This window comes from Scyliorhinus torazame, chromosome 24 (assembly GCF_047496885.1).
Source record: "Scyliorhinus torazame isolate Kashiwa2021f chromosome 24, sScyTor2.1, whole genome shotgun sequence".
Lineage (NCBI taxonomy): Eukaryota > Metazoa > Chordata > Chondrichthyes > Carcharhiniformes > Scyliorhinidae > Scyliorhinus > Scyliorhinus torazame.
In genome coordinates this window covers 54,174,902-54,200,561 of record NC_092730.1, presented here as the reverse complement: position 1 = coordinate 54,200,561, position 25,660 = coordinate 54,174,902, and the positions used below count along the sequence as shown (strand labels likewise).

At 45.5% G+C, this 25,660-nt stretch overlaps 9 non-coding genes across 9 annotated transcripts; 8 read left to right on the top strand and 1 right to left on the bottom strand.

Annotated features, from left to right (window-relative positions):
* Window positions 1-7,399: 7,399 nt before the first annotated feature.
* On the bottom strand, window positions 7,400-7,472 carry trnak-cuu (transfer RNA lysine (anticodon CUU)). Its single transcript has one exon. It is a non-coding gene; the product is annotated as a tRNA-Lys (tRNA).
* A 6,409-nt stretch (window positions 7,473-13,881) lies between these two features.
* On the top strand, window positions 13,882-13,953 carry trnam-cau (transfer RNA methionine (anticodon CAU)). The gene has a single exon. It is a non-coding gene; the product is annotated as a tRNA-Met (tRNA).
* Window positions 13,954-14,541: 588 nt separating this feature from the next.
* trnal-cag (transfer RNA leucine (anticodon CAG)) lies at window positions 14,542-14,624 on the top strand. The gene has a single exon. It is a non-coding gene; the product is annotated as a tRNA-Leu (tRNA).
* Window positions 14,625-16,366: 1,742 nt separating this feature from the next.
* Window positions 16,367-16,449, top strand: trnal-uag (transfer RNA leucine (anticodon UAG)). Its single transcript has one exon. It is a non-coding gene; the product is annotated as a tRNA-Leu (tRNA).
* A 1,093-nt stretch (window positions 16,450-17,542) lies between these two features.
* On the top strand, window positions 17,543-17,614 carry trnam-cau (transfer RNA methionine (anticodon CAU)). Its single transcript has one exon. It is a non-coding gene; the product is annotated as a tRNA-Met (tRNA).
* A 580-nt stretch (window positions 17,615-18,194) lies between these two features.
* trnal-cag (transfer RNA leucine (anticodon CAG)) lies at window positions 18,195-18,277 on the top strand. Its single transcript has one exon. It is a non-coding gene; the product is annotated as a tRNA-Leu (tRNA).
* Window positions 18,278-20,019: 1,742 nt separating this feature from the next.
* Window positions 20,020-20,102, top strand: trnal-cag (transfer RNA leucine (anticodon CAG)). Its single transcript has one exon. It is a non-coding gene; the product is annotated as a tRNA-Leu (tRNA).
* Window positions 20,103-21,194: 1,092 nt separating this feature from the next.
* Window positions 21,195-21,266, top strand: trnam-cau (transfer RNA methionine (anticodon CAU)). Its single transcript has one exon. It is a non-coding gene; the product is annotated as a tRNA-Met (tRNA).
* Window positions 21,267-21,837: 571 nt separating this feature from the next.
* Window positions 21,838-21,920, top strand: trnal-cag (transfer RNA leucine (anticodon CAG)). Its single transcript has one exon. It is a non-coding gene; the product is annotated as a tRNA-Leu (tRNA).
* The last annotated feature ends 3,740 nt before the right edge of the window (window positions 21,921-25,660 follow it).

Genomic DNA, 25,660 nt, shown 5'->3' with positions numbered 1-25,660 from the left:
ATTAAGTCCCTGATCACCATAGGCCCTTTGAGGGTAAGATCTGACTGGTGGTGATTTAACCTGAGGATCACCATACCTCAGGCGAGGAGCAATAATAATAATAATAATCGCTTATTGTCACAAGTCGGCTTCAATGAAGTTACTGTGAAAAGCCCGACTCGCCACATTCCGGCGCCTGTCCCGGGAGGCTGGAACGGGAATTGTGAGAAGGCGGGGTTTTCATGATTCAGTTCTATTATAGCCGTGTGATCTGAAACTAATTCGTCTGGTTTTCTCTCTGTTAATCTTGTCTCACAGTGAGGCAAACCTCACTGATTGGATAGACGAGTGATCGTTCTTCAGTCTTGTCATGAACGGACCCGCTGAATATGGAGGGAAATCCTGTGTGGCAGGATTTACCTCCAACTCAATCTATAAGTTTGTGGATGATACCACTGTGGTAAGTCGTATCGCAAACAATGACGAATCAGATACAGAAGGTAGATAAATCACATGGTTGCATAGTGTACTGTTATGTGACTTTACCTTCAAGACATGGACATTTAAGCAATATACATTGAAGAAAACAGTGATGTCAGAGAGTGGTTGGAGCTGGGCTTTAGGTCAGCTATTTTGTAGGTTTTTAGTTTCAGTTTAAAAGCAGCTTGTGTGTGTCTGTGTGTTTCCAGAGAGCTGCAAGTTTGAAAAGAGCTTGGGAGCGTCTGTGTTTGCAGGGATCTGGTCCTCTGACATAAAGGACGATCTCTGGATTATTTGGGAGATTTAAATTCATAATTGGAAAGCCTTTAGCCTGATGTGATTCTGTTTAAAGGTGTTAAGTCGCTTGGAAGTTTGAAGGCACATTTTAAGGAATTATTTACCATTGCAATATTTTCTGAGTGATCTTTGAAGTAAGGGGTGTTAAGAGATCCAATGTTTATTTAAGATGTTAAGTTGAGTTCAAGGGATAAACAGTTTTTTGTGTTTAAAAACCCACGTGTCCATAATTGTAATGCCACACCTAGGCAAAAAGCCATGTGCTAAGATGCTAAGAAAAACAACAAATCCATTGAAGGGAGAGATTGGTTGAACTTCATGATACATCTTGGGGTTCTGAAAACGCCTCGCCCATAACAATTGGGGGCTCATCCGGGATAAAAGTCTATCTATTGGATTAGCTTTTGTGAACTTAAAGACAGTGAAGGATTGTTGCTTTTCCGCTGTGGTATTTTAGTTTAAGTGGGGAGAGTGTTGTGAACCATGGCTCTTTCAGAGGCCCAGAAGTTTTTGGATGTGGAAAATGTCACACGTACTACTTTACGGACAGGAACGAAAAGCAGACTGTTAGATTTGGCAAGAACATTGCAGTTAACATTACCTGACAAAATGCGAAAAGATGAGGTAGTTATGACGGTGGTTAAGCATTTAAAGTTGCCTGAGATAGAGTTTGACTCATTGGAAATGGCAAAAATTCAGTTGCTAATGAAACAAATGGAACATGAGAACGAATTAAAGCGGCTTGAATACGAGAGTGGGAGAAAGGAAAAAGGAAGAGAAAGAGAGTGAGAGGAAAAAGAAAGAGAAAGAGAGAGAGAGGAAAAAGAAAGGGAGCGAGAAGAAAGAAGAAAAGCAAGAATAGCCCTAACAGAACAAAAAGAAAAGGAAAGGGAAATACAGATCAGGGAAAAAGATAAAGATAGGGAGTTTGAACTTCAGAAAATGGCCATGAAACTTGACAATCTGTAAAAATTGGCAGATGTGAAGGGAAACGTACAGTTGGATGATAGCGATGAGGATAGTGAGAAAGAGCGTCATAGTCGAAGGCTTGGTGGGAATCTATTTAAATATGTCCAAGCATTACCAACCGTTGACGAGAAGGAAGTGGAAGCCTTTTTCATTTCATTTGCGAAGGTAGCGAAACAAATGAAATGGCCACAGGACATGTGGGTGTTACTGATTCAAACAAAGCTGGTAGGTAGAGCGAGTGAAGTGTTTGCATCACTCCCGGAGGAGGTATCTGGAACGTATGAGGAGATGAAGAAACCCATCTTGAGTGCATATGAGCTAGTGCCGGAAGCTTCCAGACAAAGGTTTAGAAATTTATGGACAGAATTTGGTCAAACATACATGGAGTTTGAAAGGCTGAAACAGAGTAATTTTGATAGGTGTATAAGGGCTTTGAAAATAGATCAAACGTATGAAGCTCTCAGAGAAATAATACGTTTGAAGGAGTTTAAAAATTCAATTCCTGATGTAGTGAGAACTCATGTGGAAGAACAGGGGGTGAAAACTGCGAGATTAGCAGCGGAAACGGCAGATGATTATGAATTTGTTCATAAATCAAAGATTGGTTTCCGACATCAGTTTCAGCCGGTGAGGGCTAGAAACTGGGGACATGAGAAATACTCAAGTGGTAAAGGTAAAGGTGATCTGATGGCAGACACTAAAGAGAGAGTACCTCAGATTAAAAAAGACATCCAGGAAGTTGGAAAAGAACTGAAAAGTTTCAAATGTTTTCACTGTGATAAACTAGGCCATGTAAAGTCACAGTGTTGATGGTTGAAGAAAAGCACTGAGAAGGTTGATGTGGTAAAACAGGATAAGACGGTGGGGTTTGTTAGAGTGGTAAGGGAAAGCCCAAGGGAAGTGAAGGAGGTGCAAACAATTGTACAGCCTGTTAAGGAAGTAATTGTTAAGAAGGTGCCAGATGTATTTAAAGAATTTAGTTGTCTGGGTAAAGTTTACTCCTGTGTATCAGGAGGAGCAGGTAAATAAGTCACAATTTTAAGAGATACAGTAGCTAGTCAATCGTTAATTGTAAGAGATGAGGAATTATGTAGTTTGGGAAGAATGTTGCCAGAAAAGGTGGTGATATGTGGAATTCAGTGTGAGAGGAGTAGCGTTCCATTATATAAGGTAAGGTTGGAAAGTCCAATGAAGGGAAGTGCTAGTCGGAGTAATAGATAAACTATCTTGTCCAGGAATACAGTTTATCTTGGGTAATGTATAGCTGCATCGCAGATGGGAGTGATGCCTACCGTGGTTGATAAACCAGTGGAAAATCAGACAACTGAAGTGTTGAAGGACGAAGATCCTGGGATTTTCCCGGATTGTGTAGTAACAAGGTCGCAAAGTCACAGGCTAAGACAAGATGAGAAATCAAAGAGTGAAGATGAAGTTGAAGTGCAATTATCCGAAACGATTTTTGATCAGATGGTTGAAAAAGAACAAGAACAGGTGGAGGATGAGGCGGATATTTTTAGTTCAGGAAAATTGGCGGAGTTACAACGGAAAGATGTAGAAATGAAACGGATATATCAGAAAGCACAAACGGAAGAGGAATCTGAGAGTATACCAGAGTGTTATTCCCGTAAAAATGATGTCCTAATGAGAAAATGGAGACGTGTACATATGCAGGCGGAAGAAAAGTGGGCAGAAGTTCATCAAGTAGTATTGCCGGTAGGGTATACAAAAGAGGTGTTGCGAGTTGCACATGAGGTACCAGTGGGAGGTCATTTGGGAAAAGGGAAAACTCAAGCTAAAATCCAGGAACATTTTTATTGGCCTGGACTACATAAAGATGTAGTTAAATTTTGTCAATCATGTCGCACATGTCAAGTGATATGGAAAACTCTAGCAGTGATGTAACCAGCGCCCTTAATACCCATTCCAGCATTTGCTACAGGAATAGTGCCAGAGGACTGGAGGACAGCAAATGTGGTCCCTTTGTTCAAAAAGGGGAGCAGAGACAACCCCGGCAACTATAGACCGGTGAGCCTCACGTCTGTAGTGGGTAAAGTCTTGGAGGGGATTATAAGAGACAAGATTTAAATCATCTAGATAGGAATAATATGATCAGGGATAGTCAGCATGGCTTTGTGAAGGGTAGGTCATGCCTCACAAACCTTATTGAGTTCTTTGAGAAGGTGACTGAACAGGTAGACGAGGGTAGAGCAGTTGATGTTGGTGTATATGGATTTCAGCAAAGCGTTTGATAAGGTTCCCCACGGTAGGCTATTGCAGAAAATACGGAGGCTGGGGATTGAGGGTGATTTAGAGATGTGGATCAGAAATTGGCTAGATGAAAGAAGACAGAGGGTGGTGGTTGATGGGAAATGTTCAGAATGGAGTTCAGTTACAAGTGGAGTACCACAAGGATCTGTTCTTGGGCCGTTGCTGTTTGTCATTTTTATCAATGACCTAGAGGAAGGCGCAGAAGGGTGGGTGAGTAAATTTGCAGACGATACTAAAGTCGGTGGTGTTGTCGATAGTGTGGAAGGATGTAGCAGGTTACAGAGGGATATAGATAAGCTGCAGAGCTGGGCTGAAAGGTGGCAAATGGAGTTTAATGTAGAGAAGTGTGAGGTGATTCACTTTGGCAGGAATAACAGGAATGCGGAATATTTGGCGAATGGTAAAGTTCTTGAAAGTGTGGATGAGCAGAGGGATCTAAGTGTCCATGTACATAGATCCCTGAAAGTTGCCACCCAGGTTGATAGGGTTGTGAAGAAGGCCTATGGAGTGTTGCCCTTTATTGGTAGAGGGATTGAGTTCCGGAGTCGGGAGGTCATGTTGCAGCTGTACAGAACTCTGGTTCGGCCGCATTTGGAGTATTGCGTACAGTTCTGGTCACCGCATTATAGGAAGGACGTGGAGGCTTTGGAGCGGGTGCAGAGGAGATTTACCAGGATGTTGCCTGGTATGGAGGGAAAATCTTATGAGGAAAGGCTGATGGACTTGATGTTGTTTTCGTTGGAGAGAAGAGGAGACTTAATAGAGGCATACAAAATGATCAGGGGGTTAGATAGGGTGGACAGGGAGAGCCTTCTCCCGCGGATGGAAATGGCTTGCACGAGGGGACATAGCTTTAAACTGAGGGGTAATAGATATCGGACAGAGTTCAGAGGTAGGTTCTTTACGCAAAGAGTAGTGAGGCCGTGGAATGCCCTACCTGCAACAGTAGTGAATTCGCCAACATTGAGGGCATTTAAATGTTTATTGAATAAACATATGGATGATAATGGCATAGTGTAGGTTAGGTGGCTTTCGTTTCGGTGCAACATCGTGGGCCGAAGGGCCTGTACCGTTCTATGTTCTATGTTCTAACTCGATGCAATCCGGCCTCACAACTTGAACTAGATTGTCACATCGGTGATTGCAGAAACTTTGGAAAAATGAGTCCCACTGGGAGAAAGCAGGATGGAAAATCGACAATGATGGGTTTCGAACCCACGCATGCTGAGCACAATGGATTAGCAGACCGTCCCGTTAACCACTCGGGCACCTCACCCCGAAAGCGCATTGATCAAATCAAAGGCTTATCAGGTACAAATAACCATTGTATTCAGCCAGCTGCGCGGATTCAAAAGCGTGCGTCTGCTTTTACTTGAGGAGAAATTCAGAATCCCACACCATGATCAAACGACCTTTAAATACCCTGTCCGTTTCTTCACGTGTTCTGCACTGATATATTCGCTGCAATAACTTCCCGGGAGATCAAACCTCCTCCCGATTTCAGTCAGTGACACCATCCGGGCTCGCCCGGATTTTTGAACCCGGGACATCTGGCATTTTATCGCAGCTGAGAATCAATGTCAATGTCAGGAGTGGGATTGAACCCTGGTCTCCAGAGGAGACTGACACCTGATGTATCCAAACGGTTCGGAGATGATTGGGCCGTGTTGGGGTGATCTTTCCGTGGGTCGGTGCAGACTGGATGGGCTGAATGGTCTACTTCTGCACTGGAGGCATTCTATGATTACTTAACCAGGGTGCAAACGGCAGCATCAGGCCACAAGGACAAGGTAAGGTCTCAGGCCAGAGCAAGAGTCCTATGTAATGACACACAGAACATCAGAAATAAATACATTTATTGTGGACTGGTGCCATCTCCTGGCTGACAGGGAGCAGTGCGACACGGACACTTTCTTTCAGGAGCATTTCAAATTGGAGTGAAATAACATAAACATAGTAAGACATCGTTTACGAAACAATTTATCAAACTAATGCAAAGCATCAAAAGGACTCAACCTTCGGCGGTATGTGATGGGGGGATACTGGTGAGCATCGCTGCCTTCCAAGCAGTTGATCCGGGTGCGATTCCCGGCCATCGCAATAATAATTTGATCGGAGGCGTTTGCCTGATTTCGTGTGTTTCGAGCTGAGGAAGAGAGCTGGAGAAAATGAGGTAGCTGGAGGCAGGAATCTTCGCTTGTTCTAAATAGTCTGGTTGGATTGTTCACATCCGTCCGAGTGGCGAAAGTGTGATCTCGGTTTCTATAGTAGTTTATTATTGGATATTGTTATATATGCTTATTGCCCCTCTGTGGGGTATTCCTGGAAGTTATTATATAAACTTTTCCCCTTCTCGCTGTTAAAGGATTTGAAAACACTAAAAAAACTCCCGGTTTGATCTTTACCAAATGACATGACTGTGTTAATAAAACATAACTCATTCCAGTCAGTGGAGATGTGATATTGGCACCAATAATACTCACACACCACAGCAGATGTTGTCTGTTTTCCTCAGAGAGAGTCAATTGAAGAGCTTCCCTATTTTGTTACTTTGAGCTTCACAGTGATGTTATGCTGCCTGCTTCATTCCTGGGGAAAATGTCCCGTTCACACTGGATGCAACACTTTGATACTAATCTACTGAAAAGAAAAGGCGGATGTGCCGCAGGGTGACAGAGTCATGTTTAATTTTGGGGTGACTGAGAATATAAATAGCAGAGGATGGTTTCGATCCATCGACCTCTGGGTTATGGGCCCAACACGCTGCGCTGCGCCACTCTGCTTTTTAGACCCACTGTGTTCGCAATTGCTGTTCTGCGGCAGCCACAGAACTATTTTACTCTTAAACGAGAACCACGTGTTGTGAAGCTCACCTTGGCTGGACAATAACACGGAACATCAGCACGGCTGTAACAGACAGAGAAAGACACACAGTAAAGCAGGAAGAGACTATCGGGACACACACACAATGACACACAGAAAAGGTGCCGAGCAAACCAGCAAGGTACTGAAATGGAAAAACTGGTTATTTAGGAAAAAGGGATTTTCTGTTCCACAAAGATAGGCAATTAAATGTTTTTCCTGCTGTGTAACTGTGCTCTCTGCTGTCTGCTGTGTAACTGAGCTCTCTGCTGTGTAACTGTTCTCTCTCTTGGAACCGTGACTGTGCCGGTGACAGATCTTCACTGTGTTTGTGTCAGATCATTCCCTGTTGTGTAAATATGATCCGTCTGAAGCAGAACCTTTCTGCGCCATTACTGAGAAGAAATTTCAATTCCAGATTGAGTAAATCTTGTCACGAAAGATCAGTTCAGGCCTCTGGAGTTCCAGTTCAGGAACATATCCTTGTGTTCCTGTTATCAAATCAGTCCGATCAGCTCAACACTCTCAGATTACAATATGGAAGCGCCCAACGTGGGTCTGGAACCCACGACCCTGGGATTAAGAGTCCCATGCTCCACCGACTGAACTAGCCGGGCTGATGTCCAAATTACCATTAACCCTCTTCCTGAGGAGATTAGAATTTGCTAAGCAACGAACTTTGTGTCAAACCGTTTGCTAAAAATCGATTAATTTTTCAGTCACAGTCGTTGGGAGCATGGCTCGAACCTACTGGGGAAAGTCCAACACCTTAACCACTCGATCATCGCAGCTGTGTTCAATAGGTCATTCATTAAACATTATAAAACATACAAAACATTATAAAACCGGCCTGGAATCACTCCAGGAAGTTCTTGCATTCCGGCGATGAATGGTGCCCCGGTGTTTATGTGAGGAGCGGTTGAATCTACCTTAAAATGACCATTGGATTTGGAGAGAAGCCTTGAGAGACTCGAAAATCCCAGCTCCCGAAACGCACAATTTCACTGATTCAATTGTTTGCGTAAGAAAAACAGTTGCATGGGAAATATCCTCGAAGTTCATTTTTGCTTTACATGGAACAGCACAGAACGTCCCAGTCTAGATCCAAATTAAAGCATGAGTGGGGTGCAGGATTGGAGGGTCATGCAGAGTCGATGGGCCGAATGGCCTCCTTCTGCATTGTACTGGTTTCTCGGGAAACAGAGAGAATCACAGTATTTATTCACATGCGATAAACATCAGCCCGTATGTCCCATGCGGTGGTCGCGTGGCTTAATGGCTAAGGCGTCTGATTTCTGTGAACCTAATGAAGCTATCAGAAGATTGGAGGCTCGAGTCCCACCGCGATCGTTTGATATAGAAATCCGGTGGAACTTGCTGTCAGCCGAGTTTTCCTTCCTCCGCTCAAAGTTTCACCTTTCCATCCAAACGTTGCAGGGCTCTTTTTGGAATATAATTTTTTGGAACATTGTTCATTCAATTCGCTTTCATCTGAGTATTTTATTTATCCCCTGATGAATCTGTTTGACTTGGATAAAATATAGAATAAAATATTATGTATCAATCGGTTCAATACAATTCTGTGGAGGAAATTCTAATATCATCAGGAAGACAGACAGAGTCAAAGAGTATTGGATGTTGGCAGCATGGAAACAGCCCTTCGTCCCAGCTTGTCAATGCCGCCCAGTTTCTATCACTAAGCTAGTCCCACTTGCCCGCATTTGGCCCATATCCATCTACACCCACCCTGCCCATGTAACTGTCTAACTGATTTTTAAAAGACAAAATTATAACTGCCTCTGCCCCTGTCTCTGGCAGCCCGTTCCAGATGCTCCTCATTACCTTATTTATGCTCTTCATTAGTTCATAGACCTCTATGACATCACCCATAAGCCTCCTACGCTCCAGGAAAAAAAAGTCCCAGCCTATCCAGCCTCTACTTTTCACTCACACCATCAAGTCCTGGTAGCATCCTTGTAAATCACTTCTGCACCATTTCTAGTTCAACAATATCCTTCTGGAAATAGGGTGACCAGAATTGAACACAGTATTTCCCTTGTGGTCTTACCAGCATGTATTGTACAACTTGAACAAGACATCACAACTCTTGTATTCAATATTTTGACCTTAAAACCTAGCATGCTGAATGCCTTCTTCCCCACCCTTTCCACTTGCGACACCACCTTCAAGGATGTGTGAACCTGTTCTCCTCGATCTGTTGGTTCTGTATTTCTCCCCAACTCCCTACTAGTAACTGAGTAGGTCAATCACTGATTTGACCTACCAAAATGCATCACCTCACATTTATCCAAATTAAACTCCATCTGCCATTCATCGGCCCACTGGCCCAAGATGTTTAATAATGAGCCGAATCAACTGTTGTTCAGAGGGATGAAAGATTATGTCACTGGATTGGGAATCCAGAGGCCTGGCCTAATCTTTGGGACAGGGAATAATTCCCAGCATTCAAAATCACTGATTTAATACCTTTTCAGGGGGGTTGACAGGGGGGATGCTGAGAGTTTGCTTCTCCATGTGGGAGAGTCTGGGACCTGAGGGATTAATCTCAGGGTAAGGGACCGCCCAGTTAAGCCAGAAATGATGAGTAATTTCTTCTCTAAGGAGATAGTGTATCTGTGGAAATATCGTTTCTAAGCGAATACGATTGTCGAGGATGGGTCAGTTAATATGTTCAAGATTTAATCAGTAAAGAAAACAAGGATTATGGGGATGTGGCGGGAAAGTGGGTTTGAGGATTATATCAGATCAGTCATAATCTCTTTGAATGGTGGAGCAGACACGATTGGCCGAATGGCATACTTCTGCTCCTCCGTCTTACAGTGTAATGAGGTCATCTGATGAAGTTGATTTCACGGCTGGGCGGCCGGTTCTGGAAAGACAAAATCTGCCAGCAGTGCCCCAGATGAAGCTGGCGTCTGTTTTGGAGTTTCTGAAGCCGCAAGTTTTCATGGTGCCAACTCCTGCCCAAAGCTGCTGTCGTGATTTAAATCGATTATCAGACAGAGGATTCGGAATATCGGTATAGAGATTGGTGCAAGAAGATTCACTCCTCAGGCCTGTTGAACTCCGAATCTAAACTCCATCCTAGTTCCTGAGACACTGAATGAATCATCAGGTCACCCTCAATAAGTGGCCCAACGCGGAGACGCAGGAAATGGATCATCGACGAGAATGGATTCAGACCCGCAGATGGAAAGCACAATGGATTAGCAGCGCATCGCCATCACCCCTCGGCCAACTCGCCATATGACCTGACTTCACCAAACCACCTCATGGATATTTAATGTGCACAATAACTAACGGAAGAAGGTCGTCTGTGTGCATTGGTCCAGATGTGCAGCCAGATGTGAAGTGTTGGGAATGTTGTTTCTGTCAGCAAATTACATTTCCATCATATCAGCTGAAGGATTGTTCTGAATGGACTGATGGGAAACACTTCAACACCATGTTTCACATGTTTCTACACATTGTAAATAAAACACCGCGGAAAGACTGAAAGATACAAACATTTGATCGCATCATGATGAAGATCAGTCAGACGCCTTAAACATCCCGTCAATGTCGGAGTTCTGACGATTCTAATTTGTTATCCAGAGAATCCCTGCAGGACATTCGGCCTCTTTAGTCTGCACCGAACTTCCGAAAGATACCGGAGGCACCCGGAGGAAACCTACGCAGACACTGCACAGACAGCTCCCTGGAGCTGTGAAACAACTGTGATAGCCACTGTGCTACCGTGCTGCCTACAGTGTGAGTAGGTTTCGAATCTGTGCGGAGGAACCCCATTTGACTGCAAGTACCAAGCCACAGCCACTCCGCTAACTGAACTACGTTTAACAAGACATTCATTGACAATTTATGCGATATAAACCCAACCTGGAATCACTCCAGGAAGTTATTGCTTTCATGCGATGACGGGTCTCCCAGTCTGTCTGTGAGAAGGGATAGAATATCCGTGGAAAAAGACCATTGGATTTGGAGTCTGTCATAATATCCACTCATGTATATAATGAGATGCAGACAGTCAGTGATGGACACACAGGATGACCAGTAAGCACAACACAGTGCAGCCAATCACCAAACAGGGCACGACCACTATAAAGCCAGAGGGCACTAGGTTTCCCGCTCTCTCTGGACCCAGCCACTGAGACAGTCAGAGTCCACGAGCTAGCAAATGCAAACACCATGCGGTAGCTAGTAAGTCTGATCAGGCTACTACAAGGTCTCCAGTCAGTTCAGTATAGTGTCGACCCACAGCTGAATATGTGTATCAGTTCAATCGTTGAATAATACAGTGTTGGATTTTCTCCAGTGTTCGACGTCTGTTTTTAGCTTCCCTGCATCGAGTGCAGTCCACATTGAGCCTACCTGCCTAACACATCATGGTACCAGAGTGATACTGATCTTGACGGACCTATCTCGAGTGAATCAGCATTGACCAGGAAGCAGCCATCCGGTGAAATGGAAAACACCAGCCTCCTCCGCAGCTCCGCATCTCCGGCAACCTTGGCGCCAATTGGAAAATCTTCAAGCAAAAGTTCCTCCTGCAGATCGAGGCCTCCGACCTCGAAGCAGCATCGGATGCCAGGAAGATCACATTATTTCTCTCCACCGTGGGCGACCACGCCATCCACATCTACAACTCCCTTACATTCGCTGCCGGCGAAGACAAAACAAAATTGAAACAGTCCTGCTGATGTTTGACAGCCACTGCGACACTGAGGTGAATGAGAGCTTTGAATGGTACTTTTTCCATTCGAGGCTTCAGGGTGAGAATGAAACTTTTCAGTCCTGCGTGACCCATCTCTGCATCCTAGCGCAGTCATGTAACTATGACTCGACGGCAGATTCCATGATCCGGGATCAGATCGTTTTTGGTGTCCACTCCGACTCCCTTCGGCAGCAGCTCCTGAAAGTCAAACAGTTGACCCTCTCAGTTGCTATCGAGACATGCGTTATCCATGAGCATGCTAAGAATCGTTACTCCCACATCAGGGCGGCAGAAACTGCAAAACTGGCCTCCCATGAGGTGGAACGGGTGCAGGCCATTGTTCAAATGCACGGCCTGAGCATCAAGGAGAGTGGCCGCTTTGTGCGCTTTTCCCGGGTCCCTGCGCATGTGCGCCATGACCGAGTGGACGACGAGGCCGAAAACATGACTGCACAGGGGCGTACGTCGACCGATCGCACTGCGCATGCACGATGGCGCACGAAATGCCCTGCCGTCGGCGTCATGACATCTCCGAATTGTGGCTCCACCCAATTAAAGCGGAAATGGCCGGCAAAAGGACGCCGGTGTCTACAGTGTGGCAAGCTTGGCCACTATGCAGCCCTTTGCAGATCTGCTCCACCGCTCAGCAGCCAGCGATCCCAGCTGCGGCGCAGAAGTGTCCGCTCAACACAACAAGGCATGCCAGATTCCGATCCCGACAGCCCAACAGACCCTGATGCTGAGTGCGTCAGGTCCCCATACCGGGTGGGCATCATAACTACACATGCGCTGCCTTCCACCACATCGAGAAATGCCTCTCGATCCTCAGTGTGGATCGACGAGTGGTGTGCTGTCCACACAATTAATGAAATGAAAACGAAATGAAATGAAATGAGACAAGGCTTGCATCCGATTCAAACTTCACACCGGCGCATCAGCGAACCTCATCTCAAAATCCGGCCTCGACACCATGCGCGCCAGACCAAGCATTCTTCCACCGGCATGCCGGTTCCTTGACTACAAAGGCAATGCCATAGCTGCAGTGGTTCCTGTCAACTCGGGGTATCCAACAGGGCGACACGGCAACACTGTGGTTTGAAATCGTCGGGCCTGATAGAGCGTCCCTGCTCGGTGCTCGAGCTCCTGAACCTGGTTCAGCGAGTCCACGCCACGTCATCATCACCGGCGACGGCCTCGCCAGCAAGTTCCAAGCCTATTTATATTCTCACTCACACCAAACGGAAACAAGTCGCTATTTGTCAGCAGCACACCTGCCTTCTTCTTTATAACAGGAAGATCCAATACCTCCTTTTCAATGGAAAAGCGTTGGTCTCAGGACATGAGATTCCAGCTTAAATATGCACAGCAAGACCCCACCGGCAGAAGCCCAGTTCATGACTCGATAATCTGCTTCAGTGACTCTGGTTGAGGAATTAATAGTGATCCCAAGAGAAGGGTAAAATTCGTCTTCTCTTGTAAATAATCTGGCAGGTTGGATTGTTCACATCCCTCCAAGAGGGGCAGTTGGGAACTCGGTTTCTATTGTGATTCATTGCTCGATAAAGCTTTATTTCCCTATTGGCCCCCTGTGAGTTATTACTGGATATCGTTCTATATCTATATTGCCCCTCTGTGGGGTACTACTGGATAACGTTTCCTGTGCAGCTTTGACTAAGGGTCACCTGGACTCGAAACATTAGCTCATTTCTCTCCCTCCAGATGCTGTCAGATCTGTTGAGACTTTAAAGCATTTTCTCTGTGATTCCCTCTGTGTGAGCTTTACAATGTTGTAATGTGTCATGCTGTCTCTTTCATTCTTGGGACTAATGTCGATATGAGACTGCAAGAAATTTTCTGATAGGTATTTGCTGCAAAGCAAACAGGAACGTGTGTTATGTTTACTTTTGGCGTGAGGGAGAATGTAAATAGCAGAGAATACCCTCGATTCCTCGACCTCGGTCTAATGGCCCAGAACTTCCGCTGCGCACTCACCAGGAACCACACAATTATTCACTTCCGCATTTTTTTCTTTCAACAAGAACAGACGTTTGAGCACACTGATTCTGGTCAGCACAGTTCAGATAATTCACTTTCGTGCGGAATGGTTGTTCTGTGGAAGGTGATGTGATTTCTTCTGTGACGTTGTTCTGATGGGAAAGTGGGGAGTGACTGGAATCACCTTTATAAAATGAAGTTCGGGGCAGCAGTTTCATCTCTCTGGGAACATTGATCACGCTGTTACAGACTTCCTCAAACTTTGCCTCAAGTCCGACCACAAAAAGAAAAGAGCACCGAGCAGAGTGGCGCAGCGGAAGCGTGCTGGGCCCATAACCCAGAGGTCGATGGATCGAAACCATCCTCTGCTATTCGTGCTCTCAATCACACCAAACGGAAAAATGTTGCTATTTGTCAGCAGCACATCTGCCTTTTTCTTTATTGGTACCAAAGTTTTGCTTTCAGTCTTATCCACTCTTTGACACCTGTTCTTCAGCTAGCCACAGTACAGTCGAGGTGACTAAGTTGACTTCTCCCAGAACACTCTTCTGCCGCCTCTACTGGATGAACGTTTAGAGCACTGGATGATTGGACAGTGGAGGGGTTCTTCGGCTGCTTGTCTGTGAGAGCAGCACCGGAAGCAGCTGTGGAGAGAGATTGCAGTCGCCAGAATGCAACTCTCCAATTAGATACTTCACGCCCTCAGATCTTAGACTTTCAAAACCTTCGCCTGAGGAACAGGTAGAGCGGTATATCGGACCTTGCTGATTAGAGGAAACCGATCAATGCAGCAATGAGAAGCTCCTTAACCACCAGCGGTTTGGACAAGGATGGTACTCAGATACAGGACTCTGGCTGGGGTTCAAAAGTAGGGAAAGCATGTCTTGTTTTAAATGTAATAAAGATGAAGAAAGACTTTAAGTCGATTTGTGCACGGATCTTAGTTTTTGCGTCAACGCATCAGGATGGCCGAGCAGTCTAAGGCGCTGCGTTCAGGTCGCAGTCTCTTCTGGAGGCGTGGGTTCGAATCCCACTCCTGATAGTGTCTTTTACTCCACGAGGTTAAATTTCTCCAGCAAGATTTTCAACCTCAGGAAGATCCAATACCTCCCTTTCAATGGAAAAGCGTTGGTCTCAGTACATGAGATTCCCGCTTAAATACGCACAGCAAGACCCCACCGGCAAAAGCCCAGCTCATGACTCGACAATCTGCTTCGGTGAGTCTGGTTGAGGAATTCATATTGATCCCAAGAGAAGGGTAAAATTCGTCTTCTCTTGTAAATAGTCTGGCAGGTTGGATTGTTCACATCCGTCCAAGAGGGGAAGTTGGGGACTCGGTTTCTATTGTGATTCATTGCTCCATAAAGCTTTATTTCCTTATTGGCCCCCTGTGAGTTATTACTGGATACCGTTATATATCTATATTGCCCCTCTGTGGGGTACGACTGGATAACGTTTCCCGAGCAGCTTTGACTAAGGGTCACCTGGACACGAAACCTTAGCTCATTTCTCTCCCTCCAGATGCTGTCAGATCTGTTGAGACTTTGAAGCATTTTCTCTGTGGTTCCCTATGTGTGAGCTTTACAATGTTGTAATGTGTCATGCTGTCTCTTTCATTCTTGGGACTAATGTCGGGATGAGACTGCAAGAAAGTTTCTGATAGCTATTTTCTGCAAAGCAAACAGGAACGCGTGTTATGTTTACTTTTGTTGTGAGGGAGAATGCAAATAGCAGAGAATACCCTCGATTCCTCGACCTAGGGCTAATAGCCCTGCACACTTCCGCTGCGCACTCTGCTCCTTCAACCAGGAGCTACAACATTACTGCCCTGCGGTAACCACACAATTATTCACTTCCTCATTTTATTCTTTCAACAAGAACAGACGTTTGAGCACACTGATACTGGTCAGCACAGTTCAGATAATTAACTTTCGTGCGGAATGGTTGTTCTGTGGAAGGTGATGTGATTTCTTCTGTGACGTTGTTCTGATGGGAAAGTGGGGAGTGACTGGAATCACCTTTATAAAATGAAGTTCGGGGCAGCAGTTTCATCTCTCTGGGAACATTGATCACGCTGTTACAGACTTCCTCAAACTTTGCCTCAAGTCCGACCACAAAAAAAAAGAGCACCGAGCAGAGTGGCGCAGCGGGAGCGTGCTGGATCCATAACCCAGAGGTCGATGGATCGAAACCATCTTCTGCTATTCGTACTCTCAATCACACCGAACGGAAAAAAGTTGCTATTTGTCAGCAGCACATCTGCCTTTTTCTTTATTGGTACCAAAGTTTTGCTTTCAGTCTTATCCACTCTTTGACACCTGTTCTTCAGCTAGCCACAGTACAGTCGAGGTGATTAAGTTGACTTCTCCCAGAACACTCTTCTGCCGCCTCTACTGGATGAACGTTCACCTGATTGGACACTGGAGGGGTTCTTCGGCTGCTTGTCTGTGAGAGCAGCACCGGAAGCAGCTGTGGAGAGAGATTGCAGTCGCCAGAATGCAACTCTCCAATTAGATACTTCACGCCCTCAGATCTTAGACTTTCAAAACCTTCGTCTGAGGAACAGGTAGAGCGGTATATCGGACCTTGCTGATTAGAGGAAACCGATCAATTCAGCAATGAGAAGCTCCTTAACCACCAACGGTTTGGACAAGGATGGTACTCAGATACAGGACTCTGGCTGGGGTTCAAAAGTAGGGAAAGCATGTCTTGTTTTAAATGTAATAAAGATGAAGAAAGACTTTAAGTCTATTTGTGCACGGATCTTAGTTTTAGCGTTATCGTATCAGGATGGCCGAGCGGTCTAAGGCTCTGCGTTTAGGTCGCAGTCTCTTCTGGAGGCGTGGGTTCGAATCCCACTCCTGATAGTGCCTTTTACTCCACGAGGTTAAATTTCTCCAGCAAGATTTTCAACCTCAGGAAGATCCAATACCTCCCTTTCAATGGAAAAGCGTTGGTCTCAGTACATGAGATTCCCGCTAAAATACGCACAGCAAGACCCCACCGGCAAAAGCCCAGCTCATGACTCGACAATCTGTTTCGGTGAGTCTGGTTGAGGAATTCATATTGATCCCAAGAGAAGGGTAAAATTCGTCTTCTCTTGTAAATAGTCTAGCAGGTTGGATTGTTCACATCCGTCCAAGAGGGGAAGTTGGGGACTCGGCTTCTATTGTGATTCATTACTCGATAAAGCTTTATTTCCTTATTGGCCCCCTGTGAGTTATTACTGGATATCGTTATATATCTATATTGCCCCTCTGTGGGGTACGACTGGATAACGTTTCCCGTGCAGCTTTGACTAAGGGTCACCTGGACTCGAAACCTTAGCTCATTTCTCTCCCTCCAGATGCTGTCAGATCTGTTGAGACTTTAAAGCATTTTCTCTGTGATTCCCTATGTGTGAGCTTTACAATGTTGTAATGTGTCATGCTGTCTCTTTCATTCTTGGGACTAATGCCGGGATGAGACTGCAAGAAAGTTTCTGATAGCTATTTGCTGCAAAGAAAACAGGAACGTGTGTTATGTTTACTTTTGTTGTGAGGGAGAATGCAAATAGCAGAGAATACCCTCGATTCCTCGACCTCGGGCTAATTGCCCTGCACGCTTCCGCTGCGCACTCTGCTCCTTAAACCAGGAGCTACAACATTACTGCCCTGCGGTAACCACACAATTATTCACTTCCTCATTTTTTTCTTTCAACAAGAACAGACGTTTGAGCACACTGATACTGGTCAGCACAGTTCAGATAATTAACTTTCGTGCGGAATGGTTGTTCTGTGGAAGGTGATGTGATTTCTTCTGTGACGTTGTTCTGATGGGAAAGTGGGGAGTGACTGGAGTCACCATTATAAAATGAAGTTCGGGGCAGCAGTTTCATCTCTCTGGGAACATTGATCACGCTGTTACAGACTTCCTCAAACTTTGCCTCAAGTCCGACCACTAAAAAAAAAAAGAGCACTGAGCAGAGTGGCGCAGCGGAAGCGTGCTGGGCCCATAACCCAGAGGTCGATGGATCGAAACCATCCTCTGCTATTCGTACTCTCAATCACACCAAACGGAAAAAAGTTGCTATTTGTCAGCAGCACATCTGCCTTTTTCTTTATTGGTACCAAAGTTTTGCTTTCAGTCTTTTCCACTCTTTGACACCTGTTCTTCAGCGAGCCACAGTACAGTCGAGGTGACTAAGTTGACTTCTCCCAGAACACTCTTCTGCCGCCTCTACTGGATGAACGTTCACCTGATTGGACACTGGAGGGGTTATTCGGCTGCTTGTCTGTGAGAGCAGCACCGGAAGCAGCTGTGGAGAGAGATTGCAGTCGCCAGAATGCAACTCTCCAATTAGATACTTCACGCCCTCAGATCTTAGACTTTCAAAACCTTCGTCTGAGGAACAGATAGAGCGGTATATCGGACCTTGCTGATTAGAGGAAACTGATCAATGCAGCAATGAGAAGCTCCTTAACCACCAGCGGTTTGGACAAGGATGGTACTCAGATACAGGACTCTGGCTGGGGTTCAAAAGTAGGGAAAGAATGTCTTGTTTTAAATGTAATAAAGATGAAGAAAGACTTTAAGTCGATTTGTGCACGGATCTTAGTTTTTGCGTCAACGCATCAGGATGGCCGAGCGGTCTAAGGCGCTGCGTTCAGGTCGCAGTCTCTTCTGGAGGCGTGGGTTCGAATCCCACTCCTGATGTTGCCTTTTACTCCACGAGGTTAAATTTCTCCAGCAAGATTTTCAACCTCAGGAAGATCCAATACCTCCCTTTCAATGGAAAAGCGTTGGTCTCAGGACATGAGATTCCCGCTTAAATACGCACAGCAAGACCCCACCGGCAAAAGCCCAGCTCATGACTCGACAATCTGCTTCGGTGAGTCTGGTTGAGGAATTCATATTGATCCAAAGAGAAGGGTAAAATTCGTCTTCTCTTGTAAATAGTCTGGCAGGTTGGATTGTTCACATCCGTCCAAGAGGGGAAGTTGGGGACTCGGTTTCTATTGTGATTCATTGCTCGATAAAGCTTTATTTCCTTATTGGCCCCCTGTGAGTTATTACTGGATACCGTTATATATCTATATTGCCCCTCTGTGGGGTACGACTGGATAACGTTTCCCGTGCAGCTTTGACTAAGGGTCACCTGGACTCGAAACCTTAGCTCATTTCTCTCCCTCCAGATGCTGTCAGATCTGTTGAGACTTTGAAGCATTTTCTCTGTGGTTCCCTATGTGTGAGCTTTACAATGTTGTAATGTGTCATGCTGTCTCTTTCATTCTTGGGACTAAAGTCGGGATGAGATTGCAAGAAAGTTTCTGATAGCTATTTTCTGCAAAGAAAACAGGAACGTGTGTTATGTTTACTTTTGTTGTGAGGGAGAATGCAAATAGCAGAGAATACCCTCGATTCCTCGACCTCGGGCTAATTGCCCTGCACGCTTCCGCTGCGCACTCTGCTCCTTAAACCAGGAGCTACAACATTACTGCCCTGCGGTAACCACACAATTATTCACTTCCTCATTTTTTTCTTTCAACAAGAACAGACGTTTGAGCACATTGATACTGGTCAGCACAGTTCAGATAATTAACTTTCGTGCGGAATGGTTGTTCTGTGGAAGGTGATGTGATTTCTTCTGTGACGTTGTTCTGATGGGAAAGTGGGGAGTGACTGGAATCACCTTTATAAAATGAAGTTCGGGGCAGCAGTTTCATCTCTCTGGGAACATTGATCACGCTGTTACAGACTTCCTCAAACTTTGCCTCAAGTCCGACCACAAAAAAAAAGAGCACCGAGCAGAGTGGCGCAGCGGGAGCGTGCTGGACCCATAACCCAGAGGTCGATGGATCGAAACCATCCTCTGCTATTCGTACTCTCAATCACACCAAACGGAAAAAAGTTGCCATTTGTCAGCAGCACATCTGCCTTTTTCTTTATTGGTACCAAAGTTTTGCTTTCAGTCTTATCCACTCTTTGACACCTGTTCTTCAGCTAGCCACAGTACAGTCGAGGTGATTAAGTTGACTTCTCCCAGAACACTCTTCTGCCGCCTCTACTGGATGAACGTTCACCTGATTGGACACTGGAGGGGTTATTCGGCTGCTTGTCTGTGAGAGCAGCACCGGAAGCAGCTGTGGAGAGAGATTGCAGTCGCCAGAATGCAACTCTCCAATTAGATACTTCACGCCCTCAGATCTTAGACTTTCAAAACCTTCGTCTGAGGAACAGGTAGAGCGGTATATCGGACCTTGCTGATTAGAGGAAACCGATCAATGCAGCAATGAGAAGCTCCTTAACCACCAGCGGTTTGGACAAGGATGGTACTCAGATACAGGACTCTGGCTGGGGTTCAAAAGTAGGGAAAGCATGTCTTGTTTGAAATGTAATAAAGATGAAGAAAGACTTTAAGTCGATTTGTGCACGGATCTTAGTTTTTGCGTCAACGCATCAGGATGGCCGAGCGGTCTAAGGCGCTCCGTTCAGGTCGCAGTCTCTTCTGGAGGCGTGGGTTCGAATCCCACTCCTGATAGTGCCTTTTACTCAACGAGGTTAAATTTCTCCAGCAAGATTTTCAACCTCAGGAAGATCCAATACCTCCCTTTCAATGGAAAAGCGTTGGTCTCAGTACATGAGATTCCAGCTTAAATACGCACAGCAAGACCCCACCGGCAAAAGCCCAGCTCATGACTCGACAATCTGCTTCGGTGAGTCTGGTTGAGGAATTCATATTGATCCCAAGAGAAGGGTAAAATTCGTCTTCTCTTGTAAATAGTCTGGCAGGTTGGATTGTTCACATCCGTCCAAGAGGGGAAGTTGGGGACTCGGCTTCTATTGTGATTCATTACTCGATAAAGCTTTATTTCCTTATTGGCCCCCTGTGAGTTATTACTGGATATCCTTATATATCTATATTGCCCCTCTGTGGGGTACGACTGGATAACGTTTCCCGAGCAGCTTTGACTAAGGGTCACCTGGACTCGAAACCTTAGCTCATTTCTCTCCCTCCAGATGCTGTCAGATCTGTTGAGACTTTAAAGCATTTTCTCTGTGATTCCCTATGTGTGAGCGTTACAATGTTGTAATGTGTCATGCTGTCTCTTTCATTCTTGGGACTAATGCCGGGATGAGACTGCAAGAAAGTTTCTGATAGCTATTTGCTGCAAAGAAAACAGGAACGTGTGTTATGTTTACTTTTGTTGTGAGGGAGAATGCAAATAGCAGAGAATACCCTCGATTCCTCGACCTAGGGCTAATTGCCCTGCACGCTTCCGCTGCGCACTCTGCTCCTTAAACCAGGAGCTACAACATTACTGCCCTGCGGTAACCACACAATTATTCACTTCCTCATTTTTTTCTTTCAACAAGAACAGACGTTTGAGCACACTGATACTGGTCAGCACAGTTCAGATAATTAACTTTCGTGCGGAATGGTTGTTCTGTGGAAGGTGATGTGATTTCTTCTGTGACGTTGTTCTGATGGGAAAGTGGGGAGTGACTGGAATCACCTTTATAAAATGAAGTTCGGGGCAGCAGTTTCATCTCTCTGGGAACATTGATCACGCTGTTACAGACTTCCTCAAACTTTGCCCCAAGTCCGACCACAAAAAAAAAAAGAGCACCGAGCAGAGTGGCGCAGCGGAAGCGTGCTGGGCCCATAACCCAGAGGTCGATGGATCGAAACCATCCTCTGCTATTCGTACTCTCAATCACACCAAAAGGAAAAAAGTTGCTATTTGTCAGCAGCACATCTGCCTTTTTCTTTATTGGTACCAAAGTTTTGCTTTCAGTCTTATCCACTCTTTGACACCTGTTCTTCAGCTAGCCACAGTACAGTCGAGGTGATTAAGTTGACTTCTCCCAGAACACTCTTCTGCCGCCTCTACTGGATGAACGTTCACCTGATTGGACACTGGAGGGGTTCTTCGGCTGCTTGTCTGTGAGAGCAGCACCGGAAGCAGCTGACTGCAGTCGCCAGAATGCAACTCTCCAATTAGATACTTCACGCCCTCAGATCTTAGACTTTCAAAACCTTCGTCTGAGGAACAGATAGAGCGGTATATCGGACCTTGCTGATTAGAGGAAACTGATCAATGCAGCAATGAGAAGCTCCTTAACCACCAGCGGTTTGGACAAGGATGGTACTCAGATACAGGACTCTGGCTGGGGTTCAAAAGTAGGGAAAGCATGTCTTGTTTGAAATGTAATAAAGATGAAGAAAGACTTTAAGTCGATTTGTGCACGGATCTTAGTTTTTGCGTCAACGCATCAGGATGGCCGAGCGGTCTAAGGCGCTGCGTTCAGGTCGTAGTCTCTTCTGGAGGCGTGGGTTCGAATCCCACTCCTGATAGTGTGTTTTACTCCACGAGGTTTAATTTCTCCAGCAAGATTTTCAACCTCAGGAAGATCCAATACCTCCCTTTCAATGGAAAAGCGTTGGTCTCAGTACATGAGATTCCCGCTTAAATACGCACAGCAAGACCCCACCGGCAAAAGCCCAGCTCATGACTCGAAAATCTGCTTCGGTGAGTCTGGTTGAGGAATTCATATTGATCCCAAGAGAAGGGTAAAATTCGTCTTCTCTTGTAAATAGTCTGGCAGGTTGGATTGTTCACATCCGTCCAAGAGGGGAAGTTGGGGACTCGGCTTCTATTGTGATTCATTGCTCGATAAAGCTTTATTTCCTTATTGGCCCCCTGTGAGTTATTACTGGATATCGTTATATATCTATATTTCCCCTCTGTGGGGTACGACTGGATAACGTTTCCCGTGCAGCTTTGACTAAGGGTCACCTGGACACGAAACGTCAGCTCATTTCTCTCCCTCCAGATGCTGTCAGATCTGCTGAGACTTTAAAGCATTTTCTCTGTGGTTCCCTCTGTGTGAGCTTTAAAATGTTGTAATGTGTCATGCTGTCTCTTTCATTCTTGGGACTAATGTCGGGATGAGACTGCAAGAAAGTTTCTGATAGCTATTTGCTGCAAAGCAAACAGGAACGTGTGTTATGTTTACTTTTGGTGTGAGGGAGAATGTAAATAGCAGAGAATACCCTCGATTCCTCGACCTCGGGCTAATGACCCAGCACGCTTCCGCTGCGGCACTCTGCTCTTTAAACCAGGAGCTACAACATTACTGCCCTGCAGTAACCACACAACTATTCACTTCCTTATTTTTTTCTTTCAACAAGAACACACGTTTGAGCTCACTGATTCTGGTCAGCATAGTTCAGATACTTTACTTTCGTGCGGAATGGTTGTTCTGTGAAGGTGATGTGATTTCTTCTGTGACGTTGTTCTGATGGGAAAGTGGGGAGTGACTGGAATCACCTTTATAAAATGAAGTTCGGGGCAGCAGTTTCATCTCTCTGGGAACATTGATCACACTGTTCGAGATTTCTTCAAACTTTGCCTCAATTCCGACCACGGAAAGAATGAGCCACGATCCGCGCAGCATAGCGGGAGTGTTCTGTGCCCATAACCCAGAGGTCGATGGATCGAAACCATTCTCTGCTATTCGTATTCTCACTCACAGCAAACGGAAACAAGTTGCTGTTTGTCAGCAGCACATCGGCCTTTTTCTTTATTCGTATCAAAGTTTTGCTTTCAGTCTGATCCGCTCTTTCACACCTGGTCTTCAGCTAACCACAGTACAGTCGAGGTGACTAAGTTGATTTCTCCCAGAACACTCTTCTGCCGCCTCGACTGGATGAACGTTCACCTGATTGGACACTGGAGGGGTTCTTCGGCTACTTGTCTGTGAAAGCAGCACCGGAAGCAGCTGTGGAGAGATATTGCAGTTGCCAGAATGCAACTCTCCAATTGGATTCTTCACGTCCTCAGATCGTAGACTTTCAATACCTTCGACTGAGGAACAGGTAGAGCGGATATCGGACCTTGTTGATTAGAGCAAACTGATCAATGCAGCAATGAGAAGCTCCTTAACCACCAGCGGTTTGGACAAGCATGGCACTCAGATACAGGACTCTGGCTGGGGTTCAAAAGTAGGGAAAGCATATCTTGTTTGAAATGAAATAAAGATGAAGACAGACTTTAAGTCGATTTGTGCACGGATCTTAGTTTCGGTTTCAACGCATCAGGATACACGAGCGGTCTCTTCTGGAGGCGTGGGTTCGAATCCCACTCCTGATATTGCCTTTTACTCCACGAGGTTAAATTTCTCCAGCAAGATTTTCAACCTCAGGAAGGTCCAATACCTCCCTTTCAATGGAAAAGCGTTGGTCTCAGGACATGAGATTCCAGCTTAAATATGCACAGCAAGACCCCACCGGCAGAAGCCCAGTTCATGACTCGATAATCTGCTTCAGTGACTCTGGTTGAGGAATTAATATTGATCCCAAGAGAAGGGTAAAATTCGTCTTCTCTTGTAAATAGTCTGGCAGGTTGGATTGTTCACATCCGTCCAAGAGGGGAAGTTGGGGACTCGGTTTCTATTGTGATTCATTGCTCGATAAAGCTTTATTTCCTTATTGGCCCCCTGTGAGTTATTACTGGATATCGTTATATATCTATATTGCCCCTCTGTGGGGTACTGCTGGATAACGTTTCCCGAGCAGCTTTGACTAAGGGTCACCTGGACACGAAACGTTAGCTCATTTCTCTCCCTCCAGATGCTGTCAGATCTGCTGAGACTTTAAAGCATTTTCTCTGTGGTTCCCTATGTGTGAGCTTTACAATGTTGTAATGTGTCATGCTGTCTCTTTCATTCTTGGGACTAATGTCGGGATGAGACTGCAAGAAAGTTTCTGATAGCTATTTTCTGCAAAGCAAATAGGAACGTGTGTTTTGTTAACTTTTGGTGTGAGGGAGAATGTTAAAAGCAGAGAATATCCTCGACCTCGGGCTAATGGCCTAGCACGCTTCCGCTGCGGCACTCTGCTCCTTAAACCAGGAGCTACAACATTACTGCCCTGCGGTAGCCACACAACTATTCACTTCCTCATTTTTTTCTTTCAACAAGAACACACGTTTGAGCACACTGATTCTGGTCAGCATAGTTCAGATACTTTACTTTCGTGCTGAATGGTTGTTCTGTGATGGTGATGTGATTTCTTCTGGGACGTTGTTCTGATGGGAAAGTGGGGAGTGACTGGAATCACCTTCATAAACTGAAGTTCGGGGCGGCAGTTTCGCCTCTCTGGGGACATTGATCACGTTCTTCCAGATTTCCTCAAACGTTGCCTCAAGTCCGACCACGAAAATTATTTGCTACGAGCCGAATGGCACCGCGGGAGTGTGCTGGGCCCAAAACCCAGAGGTCGACGGATCGAAACCATCCTCTGCTTTTCGTATTCTCACTCACACCAAACGGAAAATGTTGCTACTTGTCAGCAGCACAGATGCCAATTTTTTTGTTAGGATCAAAGTTTTGCTTTCAGTCTGATCCGCTCTTTGACACCTGTTCTTCAGCTAACCACAGTACAGTCGAGGTGACCAAGTTGACTTCTCCCAGCACACTCTTCTGCCGCCTCTACTGGATTAACGTTCACCTGATTGGGCACTGGAGGGATTCTTCGGCTAATTGTCTGTGAAAGCAGCACCGGAAGAAGCTGTGGAGAGAATTGCAGTCGCCAGAGCGCAACTCTCCAATTAGATACTTCATTCGCTAAGATCTTAGACTTTCAATGCCTTCGTGTGAGGAACAGGTAGAGCGGGAATTCGGGCCTTGTTGATGACAGCAAACTGATCAATACAGCAATGGGAAGCTCCTTAAACTTCCAGCGGTTTGGACAAGGATGGCACTCAGACACAGGACTCTGGCAGGTGTTCAAAAGTAGGGAAAGCATATCTTGTTTGAAATGAAATAACGATGAAGATAGACTTTAAATCGATTTGTGCACGGATCTTAGCTTCGAAGACAACGCATTAGGATGGCCGAGCGGTCTGCGTTGAGGTCGCAGTCTCTGCTGGAGGCGTGGGTTTGAATCCCATTCCTGATATTGACTTTTCCTCCACGAGGTTAAATTTCCCCCGCAATATTTCAACCTCAGGAAGATCCAATCCCTCCCATTCAATGGAAAAGTGTTGGTCTCAGGACATGCGATTCCTGCTTAAATACGCTCAGCAATACCCT